The sequence below is a fragment of the Primulina eburnea genome, chromosome 18 (genome assembly GCF_022965805.1).
Source record: "Primulina eburnea isolate SZY01 chromosome 18, ASM2296580v1, whole genome shotgun sequence".
NCBI lineage: Eukaryota > Viridiplantae > Streptophyta > Magnoliopsida > Lamiales > Gesneriaceae > Primulina > Primulina eburnea.
The window spans coordinates 28,851,755-28,863,861 of record NC_133118.1 but is presented as its reverse complement, the minus strand read 5'-3'; the positions used below and the strand labels follow the sequence as shown (position 1 = coordinate 28,863,861).

Below are 12,107 nucleotides of genomic sequence, written 5' to 3'. Positions count from 1 at the left end.
CCCAAACCTACAAATTATGTTTTTCCATAAAAACTTTAATACCACCTCTTCAGTAATCCTGACCAGGGGTTCAACTTCCGCCCATTTGGAAAAGTATTCCACGACCGAATATTTTCTGAGTTCGGGCTACTGGGAAAAGCCCCACGATATCCAGGCCCCATTGATCGAAAGTGCGGGATGCTCTAACTTGTTGCAAAGGTGAAGCTGAGATGTGGCAAATATTACCATGTCGTTGACAAGACTGGACCATTTCTCGAGCATCTGTATTCATATAAGGCCACCAGAATCCAGCCAGTAGTGTTTTTCGTGCAAGTGTTGTAGTCCCGAGATGAACCCCGCAGCATCTTTTGTGAATTTCTTTTAACACATACTTAGCTTCTTCTCCGACCAAACACCTGAGCAAAGGGCCATGGAATGATCGTCGGCTGAATCGAGAACACTGTTTTTTAATTTTCTGGGCTTGTTGAATGTCTCCTGGCAATTGTCCTTTTGATATGAACTCGAGCAAGGGTGTTTTCCATGAACTTTCTTGGGTAGTGATTGGACTGGTATCTATGGTCGATACCAGTTTGGTGTGATGAATGACTTCATCCCGATCACTACTGATATTCAACTTCATTATTTGAAGCCCAGAAATCCAATCTTACAGCCAATTTTACTCTCTCCCACGGGAGAAACTAGAATGACTCCTACCCCACTACCTTCTTTACTGGCAGCGCCGTCAACAAATACTCTCCAGACTTTTTCTTGCCCGGGCTGTACCATTTCAATTAGAAAATCTGACAAAGGCCTTAGCTTTTATGGCGGTCTTTGGCCGGTAAGTGATATCATATTCCCCGAGCTCTATTGTCCATTTTACAAGCCTCCCCGAGATATTCGGGTTGGTCGTGATTTTTCCCAATGAGCTGTTGTTGAGGACCTCGATAGAATGAGACAGTCTGAGCTTAATCAAGATTTGTGTTGACCTTGATATGAAGCAGGACAAAGCTGCAACCCGGCCTATCAGCTTTTGCACATCCTTGATGTTGTGCTGACCTTGATATGAAGCAGGACAAAGCTGCAATCCAGCCTGTCAACTTCTGCACATCTTTGATGGTTCTAAGGGAAACCATTTCTAAAATAGCCTTTAGCTTTTCTGTATTGACTTATGTTCCTCTCTCAGTCACTATGACACCCAGAAACTAGGACCATATTTGAAAACCAAGTTGGAAACTGGACTTCCTTGACTTGGCCAGCTTTCATAAGCTTTCCCACTTGCTCTGCTGTGACCCTATCTTTTTCTGGTCCAAAGTGTCTCTTTTTCTGCACTACTGGCCGGGAGTTTGGAAATGTGTTTAATTTGTGTTCCACTACCCAGGCCGAGATCCCAGTTAACTCTATGGGGGACCAGGTGAATATATCCACATTTTGCCGAGACAAATTATTAATTGAGCTCGGGTGGATGACTCTAGATCCCGGGCAATTTTGGTGTTTTTCCCGGGATTTATAAAGATTAAAGTAACCATTTCTTGATCTTCTCCGACCACCGTCTGCACTTCTTCTACAGAATGCACTTCTCGTCCACTTCCTACCCTGTCTCCGTACTCACCCCTTCTCGCCCTCTTCTTCTCCACTCTAACAGTTTCAGCATAACATCTTCTTGAAGAGGGTTGATCTCCTCGAACTTCCCCCATCCTTTCCCTTTGCAGGAAACTTGATCTTCTGATGGTAAGTGGAGGCGACGGCCTTAAAAGCATTCATGGCCGGCCTCCCCAATATGACATTGTATGAGGAGGGTGCGCTGACCACAGTGAATGAGGTCATCATTGATTTCCTCAAATCTTCAGATCCTATGGTCAAAGGGAGCACAATCTCTCCTCGAGGATGGATTGTATGACCTATAAATCCAAATAGAGCAGTCTCCACAGGCTCGAGTTGATAATCTTTCAAATCCATTTGGTGCAATGGTTCTTGGAATATGACATTGACAGAATTGCCCGAGTCTATAAACACTCGCCTTATATCATAGTTTGCAATCTTGACTTGGATGACCAAGGCATCATTGTGAGGTAGGATGACTCCTTGTAAATCTTGGGGCCCGAAACTGATGTTGCATAACGGTCCAGTCGATAATTGAAAAGCAGCTCGTGAAGAATCTTCATTTTGCCCCGAATAAGGATGTGAAAGAAAAATGACCATTTCGTTGGGGAAAAAAATGCTTGATACATTACGTTTGTTCATAATACTATGATATTGTCAATGGATTTCTTCTAATCCCACTTTCTTTTTCTGATGTTTGCAATTTAATAGATAAGAAATTGCAAACTTAGCTTTGTTTGGAAAATGGGGAATGCCAGACTTCTAATCAGACATATAACTGTTGTAATCTTTATACCAATTATGTGACCGGGTAAATTGGGTTTGAAATGGGTGGGCAATTTCACCGGGTCGGATTGTTTTTTGTCAGGAAAGGGTTCTCCTTAGCTTTGAAATATCTTCACACTAAAAATAATAGAGATCGTTAGTGGGGCGCCGGAAGGTTTTCAGGCGTAGTCACTCCTACGCTCAAGTCAGTCAAGTGTTTTATATTGAAAAATGACCATTTCGTTGGGAAAAAACAAAAAATGCTTGATACATTATGTTTGCTCATAATACCATGATATTGCCAATGGATGCCTTCTAATCCCACTTTCTTTTTCTGATGTTTGCAATTTAATTGATACGAAATTGCAAACTTGGCTTTGTTTGGAAAATGGGGAATGCCAGACTTCTAATCAGACATATAACTGATGTAATCTTTATACCAATGATGTGACCGGGTGAATTGGGTTTGAGAGGGTGGGCAATTTCACCGGGTCGGATTGTTTTTTGTCAAGAAAGGGTTCTCCTTAGCTTTGAAATATCTTCACACATCAATAATAGAGATCGTTAGTAGGGCGCCGAAAGGTTTTCAGGCGTAGCCACTTCTACGCACAAGTCAGTCAAGTGTTTTATATTGAGAAAGTGAATGTTTTTTAGCACAAGAATATATATATGAATGAGTTATTTTCAAACAAACCTGATATTTATAGAAGAGAAGTCAATGATGACTTAGTTTTCAGTGTCCAGCTGCTACTCATGGTGGAATGGTTGCCCATGCTTCTGCTTGCTGACACTGTTAAGCCTGACAACCAATACTTACTCCAACCTAGTCACATCAACCTTACATGCGCTGAAAGATCTCCTAATGATGATCAAGTCATGGTTCTCTGTACTGGCGAGTTTGGAAATGACACCTGTATTGGAGTGCCCAGGTAAATAACCTTGAGGCAGATCACTGTTTTTACTTGTATTACCCGAGCTCCTACAACCCGGGCTACTACTACTTGGGCTCTTACTACCCGGGTACTGCTACTCGGGCTTAGAAATGAACTCAGCTCCCGCTGAACACGGGGTGGGGCTGCTCCACTTTCCTGGCTACCCTAAATCCACACTGGAGATGACCCGAATACATGATCTTTTTTGGGGTATCACCAAGCCCTCCCTTAAATAGTCGGGCTTGAATTCTACTCACTATCCCGAGTAACGAGAATATGTTTGGGAGGGAAATTCATGCGATATAGGGCTGACGTGAGCATGAGGTAAGCCCTAGTAGTCGAAAGGTCGGATGTCGCTTTGTATTTTGTACACATCTTTTCATATACCCCGCACATTTTTCAAGAAGCATCGTGTAAAAACAGTGCTCTGCCTCAACGTTTTTTACCCGGGCTACTACTACCCGGGCTCTTGCTACCCAGGTACTGCTAGCCGGGCTTAGAGATGAGCTCAACTCTCGCTGAACACGGGATGGGGTTGTTCCACTTTCATGGATACCCTAAATCCACACTGGAGATGACCCGGATACAAGATATTTCTCGGGGTATCACCACTCCCTCCCTTGAATAGTAGGGATAGAGTTCTACTCGCTGTCCCAAGTAACGAGAATATGTTAAGGTGGTAAATTCATGCGATATAAGGCTGACGTGAGAATGAGGTAAACCTTAGTAGTCGAAAGGTCGGATGTCGCTTTGAATTTTGTATCCATCTTTTCATATACCCTACACATTTTTCGAGAAGCATCGTGTCCGTCCATTTGTTTTGAGATCTACGACTCAAGATCATCATCCCCTGAGTATAAATAAACGAACCCTTCTTCACTTTCCATTTTTACAATTTCACATTCTCGCTCACTTCTCTTCACATTTCCTGCGCACTCCGTTTTCCGACGACGACGACTCTGCAATTCTACGATCACCTTTCCCAACCATTTTCGTTAGTGATTCCCTTATTTTTCTTTTATAATGTCTAATTTGACTTCTTCCACCTCTGGGACGAATGCGCGCGTCTCGTATGATTATGAGTCTGCAACGGAACGCTCCAACTTCCCTTCCCCCTCTGCTGAAAAACCCACTTTTTTCCACTTTCCCAAAAAGTCCAAAAAGCAAAAAACCAAACCCCCCACCTCGGTACCTCCCGAGCTTCCCAAAAAGGTAAGGGCAAAGCCGAGCTCCTAACTCACCTCGATCTAAGGTCCTGAGTGCTCCTTGGTTTTCTACCATAGAGAGTACTTTGTGCTCTGGAGCTGAGGAAGATCTTAGGGTCCGAGGCTCCATTCCTTCCTCCTACCAAATCCGAATTCCCGGTCCCTCCGATCGGGCTAACCAACCCCCAGAGGGTTTCTTTACTTTCTTCCGAGACCAAGTTTGTAGTGGTCTCAGATTTCCTCTGCTTTCTTTTTATGTCGATGTGGCCCTCTTTCTCGGGGTCCTCATAAACCAATTTCACCCCTATTCTTTCCGGATAATGGCCTCGGCTTATATCCTTTTTAAAATGCGCAACCTCCTTATTAACCCTCTTGTTCTCTACTATTTCTTCATATTCCGTTTTGGAGATGATGTTTTTACCTTGTCTGCCCGATTAAAGAGTCGATTCTCTGATGATATCTCTTCCTCCTTGAAGAGATGGAAAGACAGGTTTTACTATATCACCATTCCCTCCCTTCTCAAATGCCTGACCAACTTCTTACCTAGTCTCCCTACCCAGCCTGAATTTCCTCGGGCCTATAAATTTGAGGAGCCTTGCACTCGAAGCTAGGGACTAGTGGAGTGAAAAAAATTATCTTCTTCTCTCCTCACAACCAATGACAATTTAGTGGCTTACGAGTTGAGTGCCCGGGCAGAGAACCTTATAGACAAGGTGATTGATGAAATAGCTGGCTCGGGCGCTCAACCTGGTAATTTCCTTATCTGTTTTGCTTTATTTCTATCATCATCATCATTTTTTTACTTTAACATTTCTGTCTTTCTCACCCTCCCTTTTTTTTTACAGATAACTCGAAAATGCAGGAGGCTTTTGCGAGAAGGCGAGCGGCTGAAAAGGAAGCGGAAAAAAAAAAGCGTGCTGCAAACTCGGGCAGAGTGTCATGAAGATGGAAGAATTGAGCGCCCCAACTCGCCTGGTGACTCCGTTGATCACATTCCCCTCATCTGGAGGAAGAGGAAAGCTGGTTCGTCTCGAGATGATCCTCTTTAATGACGCTGAAGAAGAAATCCAGGGAGCATCTCGAGCGATCCACTCCATCGGGAGAAGAGGGTACTGAAAACTAGCCAAATAAAGTAGGGTTGTATTTTTCTTTTTTTGTTGTGCGTTTTCCCAGCCTTTGAAATTTTTTCCTTTGCAACGCTCTTTTCTTTATTTTCTTCAACATGTCAACCAATTCAGGCTAAAAAAACACCTTGAAAGTTTTGTAAGAATCTAAAAAAAATTCTAAGTCTTGAAAAATACTCTGGTCACTTTTAATCAACACTTACTCTGGACAAAATGTTATTTAAAAAATTTCCAAGTCTTGAAGAATAAAACGGCTTCGTGCCTTCCGGGTTTAATAAGTTTCTGGGGCCTCATGCTTCCTGGGGTTTAACAATTTACCGGGGCCTCATGCCTCCCGGGTTTAATAAGTTACCTGGGGTCTCATGCTTCCTGGGTTTAATAAGTACCAGAGCCTCATGCCTCCCGGGTTTTAAGTTACCGAGGCCTCATGCCTCCCGAGTTTGATATAATGCTTTGCACACTTTTCAGAAGAAAACCTTCATTAATTTTTCAAATAATAAGTACATTTCAAGCATAATATATTTTCAGATGAAAACCATTTCAGGGTCTTTTCAAAGATCGACCCTGGTTATTCTGTAAATACAACACTCCTGAACTAAGTCTTATTATTACTTTGTAAGGTCCTTCCCACCGGGCCTCTAACTTTCCTACTTCTCCAGCCGGGTTAGCTTTCTTTAGGACAAACTCATCCACTTGGAATTCTCGAGGTCGGACTTTCTGATTATAAGCTTGTATGACCCGTCTGCGTTAACCTTCCATTCGGATAGCATCTCTTTCTCTTTTTTCTTCTATCAAGTTTAATTCATGGGCCTGAGCTGCATCATTCTTTTCTGGATAACTTTGAATCATTGTCGAAGTCTGCCCGATCTCTACTGGCAACACTGCTTCAGATTCATAAACCAGAATGTAAGTATTTTCTTTAGTAGCAGTCCAGCGAGTGGTTCGATAGATCCACAAAACACTAGGCACTTCCTCCACCCAATCTTTTCCAATACCCTGCAACCCGGCTCTCAAAGCTTGCACAATTACCCGGTCAGTGACCTCAATTTGCCCATTAGCTTGGGGATAGGCTACTCAGGTGAAGGACTGAATAATCTTCATTTCTTTGCACCATGCCATAATTTTTCGCCCTTGGAATTGTCGACCGTTGTCAGATATTAATTTCTTGGGTGGCCCAAACCTGCAAACTGTGTTTTTCCATAAAAATTTTAATACATTCTCTTCAGTAATTCTGGCTAGGGCCCCGGCTTCCACCAATTTGGAAAAGTAGTCTACTGCTACCAACATGATTTTTTTCTGAACTCGGGCTATTGGGAAGGATCCCACAATATCCAGGCCCCATTGATCGAAAGGACTGGATGCTCGAACAGGCTTCAAAGATGAGGCCGGGCTGTGGCAAAAATTACCATGGCACTGACATCCTTCACAAGACTGGACTATCTTCCGGACATTTGTATTCATAGTAAACCACCAGAATCTAGCCAGTAGTGCTTTTCTGGTGAGTGTTATGGTTCCGAGATGATCCTCGCAACATCCTTCATGAATTTCTTTTAGCACATATTTAATTTCTTCTCCAGCCAAAAATTTTAAAAGGGGCTCTTGAATGATCGTCAGTACAATTCTCCATTAAGGACACTAAAACGAGATCATTGCCTCTTGATTTTCTAGGTTTGTTGAGGATCTGCCGGCATCTGTCCTGCTGAAATAAACTCAAACAAGGGTGTTCTCCAAGAATTTTCCTGTAAAGTTACGGGACTGGTATCTATGGTCGAAACCAGCTTGGTGTGATGAATAACATCTCTTCCGCCCTCTTGTCAAAGATGACGCCATTTGGCAAGTGCATAACCTCGATATTTTCTTCACTCAGAATTTGCTTTGCGCTCCCAGTCAGTAAAACTCTTTGATAGCTCTTGAATGATTGTCAAATACTCCTTTAATCTTCCTTCTCGGACTTCATAAGAGCCTTTGACTTGCTGAATAACTAATTGAGAGTCCGAGTAGAGGATGATTGTGGCAGCTCCAGCTTCCCGAGCAGCTTTTATTCCGATTAGTACTGATTTATATTCAACTTCATTATTTGAAGCCTAGAAGTCTAATCCTACAGCAAGCTTTACTTTTTCTCCAGTGGGGGAAACCAGAACGACTCTTACCCCACTTCCTTCTTTACTGGCAGCACCGTCAACAAACACTCTCTAAACGCCCTGGCTATGTCATTTTGATTATAAAATCTGACAAGACTTGAGCTTTTATGGCGGTCCTTGTAAGTTAAGTGATATCATATTCCCCGAGCTCTATTGTCCATTTTACCAGCCTCCCCGAGATATCTGAGTTTGTCATAATCTTTCCTAGTGAGCTGTTGGTGAGGACAGTGATAGGATGAGACAAGAAATAGGGTCTCAATTTTCTTGCGGTGATGGCCAATGCCAAGGATATTTTTTCCAGCTCTGCATACCTTAACTCGGGGCCTCTGAGGGCATGGCTTACATAATACACGGGTTTCTGACCAGTGCCATTTTCTTGAATGATGACTAAGCTAACGGCGCACTCAGTGGCAGACAGATAGACCAGCAATTTTTCTCCTAGTCCAGGTTTAATCAAGATAGGCAACTCGGCTAGATGATTTTTTAGATCTTGAAAGGCATGTTCTACCTTATCCTCCCATCCGAATCTTTGCGACTTACGAAGTATTTGAAAGAAAGGATAACTCCGATGTGCTGATCTTGATACGAAACGGGAAAAAGCTGCAATCCCACCTGTCACTTCCAGGCCAGGGGGATTTGATGATATCCCTGGTAGGGATCCATAAAACACAGTAATTCATATCCAGATGTGGAATCGACCAGCTGATCAATCCGGGGCAAAGAAACTTTGATCAAATTCCTGAAATCCACACACATCCTCCATTTTCCTGTGGCTTTCTGGACTAGAACCACATTTGACAACCAAGTCGGGAATTGGACCTATCTGACTTGACCAGCTCTCAGAAGCTCCCACACTTGTTCTACTATTACCCTGACTTTTTATCTGGTCCGAAATGTTTTTTCTTCTGTATCACTGGCCGGGAGTTCGGGAGAATGTTTAGCTTCTGCTCGACTACATGAGCTGAGATCCCAATTAACTCCACAGGGTACCATGCGAAGATATCCACATTTTGCCGCAAACAAATTATTAATTGAGATCCACCACTCCTGGGCAACTTTGGTGTTTTTCCCCGGATTTCCAGAGATTAAGGTAATTTCTTCCTGCTCTTCTCCCACCACCACATGCATTTCCTCTACAGAATGCACTTATTCACCCCTTCCTCCCCTGCTTCTGTACCCCTCCATTCTTGCCATCTCCTTGTCCACTTTGACAGTCTCGACGTAACATTTTCTTGAGGAGGGTTGATCTCCCCGAACTTCCACGACCCTAAGTTTCAAGGGAAACTTAATTTCCTGATGATGGTTGGAGGTGACGGCCTTAAAAACGCTAATGGCCGGTCTTTCCAATATGACATTATACGAAGAGGGGTGCGTTGACCACCGTGAATGTGGTCATAACTGATTTCCTCAAGTCTCCAGATCCTATTTCCCCGGGGATGGACGGTATGACCTGCAAATTCAAACAGAGTAGTTTCCACAAGCTCGAGTTGATAATCTTTTAAATCCATTTGGTCTAGTGCTCCTTGAAATATGACATTGACGGAGCTGCCCGAGTCCACACACTTGCCTTATATCGTAATTTGCAATTTTGGCCATATAACCAAGGTGTGATTACGAGGTAGACTGACTTCTTGTAAATCTTGAGGCCCGAAAGTGATGGTCGGTTCCTCCTCTTTCCTCGGGCCATTCACATTCAAGACCTCTCGCTGGCTCCAACCTTTCCGGACTCGGTTGGAATCACCATCTATAGATCCTCCGGAGATCATTTTAATTACTCTCAAGTAGGGGATTTTCCTCGGGCCTTTCTTTCCCAAGCTCTTTCTGATGCTATGGATCTGGAGTGACTCCCCAGTACAAGTTCAGAATTTGGGGCTCTGGCGGATGGTGCTGGCCCCGGATTTCTGGGGACACACGAGAGTATTCTTGTTTTTTTCCGTCGAACTATTGAGATTTTTCCTCAACTGCTTGCACTCGCTGGTGTCGTGATAACACTCTTGATGGAATGTCCAAAACTTTAAGACTGGCCTCGGGTCCTGGGAGAGAGGTGGGAGCTGGTTACCTTATCTTCACAAAGGTGTAATGCTTGGTCCTTTGATCTTTTTAAGGGAGCTTAATTAGAGAAAAATCTAGGGGATTCTCCCTTCGAGCCCGTTCTTCTATTCTCCCCTGCTGGTTGTTTCTTTTTTTTTAACAGCCTCCCTCTTCTGCTTCTGAGCTTCTTTCTTATTGATGTACTTCTCTGCCCGAGATAGTAGATCTTCGAAATCTCTTGGTAGCTTCTTTATCAGAGACCCCTCCTAGAGCCCCTGTGTGAACGTCGTGCTTTTAGTCTCCGGGGCACAAGAGGGCACTTCTAATGCTGCCTTGTTAAACTTGAAGATGTATGCCCTCAATGACTCATCCCTGCTCTGCTTAATCTCGAACAAACTAAAAGCAGTCTTTTTATATCTTTTGTTGCTGCTAAAGTTATGTAAAAAAACACTTTTAAAGTCCTCAAAGTTTTGTATGCTCTGTGGTTCTAGCTTATCAAACCATCGTTGGGCTGACTCCACCAACGTGGTTAAGAATGTCGTACACTTGATCTCATGACCATAACAATATAACATGATCATGTTCTCAAAACGGGCCAAATGCTCTTCGGGGTCTAAATTCCCGTCATATTCCCTGATGTTTGCTAATTTAAAGTGCGCTGGTAAGGGCTCATTGATTATATATGCTGAGAAAGGACTCCCCTTTGTTGAGCTCAAGTAGTTGGACAGGATCCATCTTGCCCTTCCAGTTTCTTCGCCTTTTGTCTTAAATCTTCCAGCTCTTCGGCCATGGTGAAGGTTTTGGAACATCCCTGGGAGCTTTCCTTCCCCCTCCTTTTGTTTTGTTCTGAGGAGGGGATTCTCCCCAGGATTCTTCCTCATGGGATGCTCGGCTATTGCTGGGTGGTAATTTTTCTATCATCGCCATTTGGACAGCTGCTGCTATCCACTAAGTCAACTACTCAGGGTTGATCATGAAAGTTTGTTGGGGTGGGTTTCCTTGGAGCGCCTCTGAGCCAGATGACTGAACTCCCTTCTCGAATTATCCCTCCGAGCTGACTTTCGGGTGAAAACCATATCTCGTCTTAGATCTGATTTCCCACAAACGGCGTCAATGATGTGACCGAGTGAATTGGGTTTGAGATGGGTGGGCAATTTCACCTAGTCATATTGTTTTTTGTCAGGAAAGGGTTCTCCTTAGCTTTGAAATATCTGCACACTTAAAATAACAGAGATCGTTAGTGGGACGCCGGAAGGTTTTCCGTTGTAGCCACTCCGACGCTCAAATCAGTCAAGTGTTTTATATTGAGAACATGGATATTTTTTAGCACAATAGTATATATCTGAATGAGTTGTTTTCAAGCAAACCTGGTATTTATAGGAGAGAAGTCAATGATGACTTTTTTTTCAGTGCCCAGCTGCTACTCATGGTAGGATGGTTGCCCATGCTTCTGCTTACTGACACTGTTAAGTCTGACAACCAATACTTACTTCGATTTAGTCACATCAACCTTACATGCGCTGAAAGATCTCCTAATGATGATCAAGTCATGGTTTTCCATACTGGCGAGTTTGGACAGAACACCTGTATTGGAGTGCTAGGGTAAATAACCTTGAGGCAGAGCACTGTTCTTACTTGTAACCTGGGCTACTACTAACCGGGCTACTACTACCCGGGATTAGAGATGAACTCAGCTCCTGCTGAACACAGGATGGGGCTGCTCCACTTTCCTGCCTACCCTAAATCCACACTGGAGATGACCCGAATACAAGATATTTCCCGGGGTATCAACAAGATTCTTGATCTCATCAGAAGATAAAACCATAAGAATATATAATTCATAGAGATATTAACTTCTTAGAGTAAGTGAACTGAAAAATTTATACGTGAACTTAATCCACGATAATAATTACTAACACTGGACAAATAAATATCGTCGAGTGAAAAATATCATGTCCAAATAAATTGAGATGAACATATAAACTCACATCCAACGAACCAATTCCTGTGAAAGAACAAAGTCAAGTAGGTTTATTGTAAGAAATGAAGTCAAAAGATATATAGATTGTGCATGAAACGCACAACTCAAGTTTTTGCAGGGCATTTTTTGGGTCTGGACAAGGTGTATGAGAACCACATCCATTGGTTGAGGAAGTTAAACCTAATATTTCTCTTTGTTTTTGGGTTATTCTCTTTCTACTTGGTTATCATCTGTCAAAAAGATTTTTCATAAGAATGAAAATTTATTTTAAAATATAAAACACACCTTCAGAGTATAAGGAATTATTCCAGCCAATAAAATATATATTAAAACAAACAAATTATATAATT

At 42.8% G+C, this 12,107-nt stretch overlaps 1 long non-coding RNA gene across 2 annotated transcripts in view; it reads right to left on the bottom strand.

Annotated features, from left to right (window-relative positions):
- LOC140819021 (uncharacterized) overlaps nucleotides 1-12,107 on the bottom strand; it is a 32,571-nt gene that overhangs the window by 18,648 nt on the left and 1,816 nt on the right. The gene's annotated exons all lie outside the window — the stretch shown is intronic.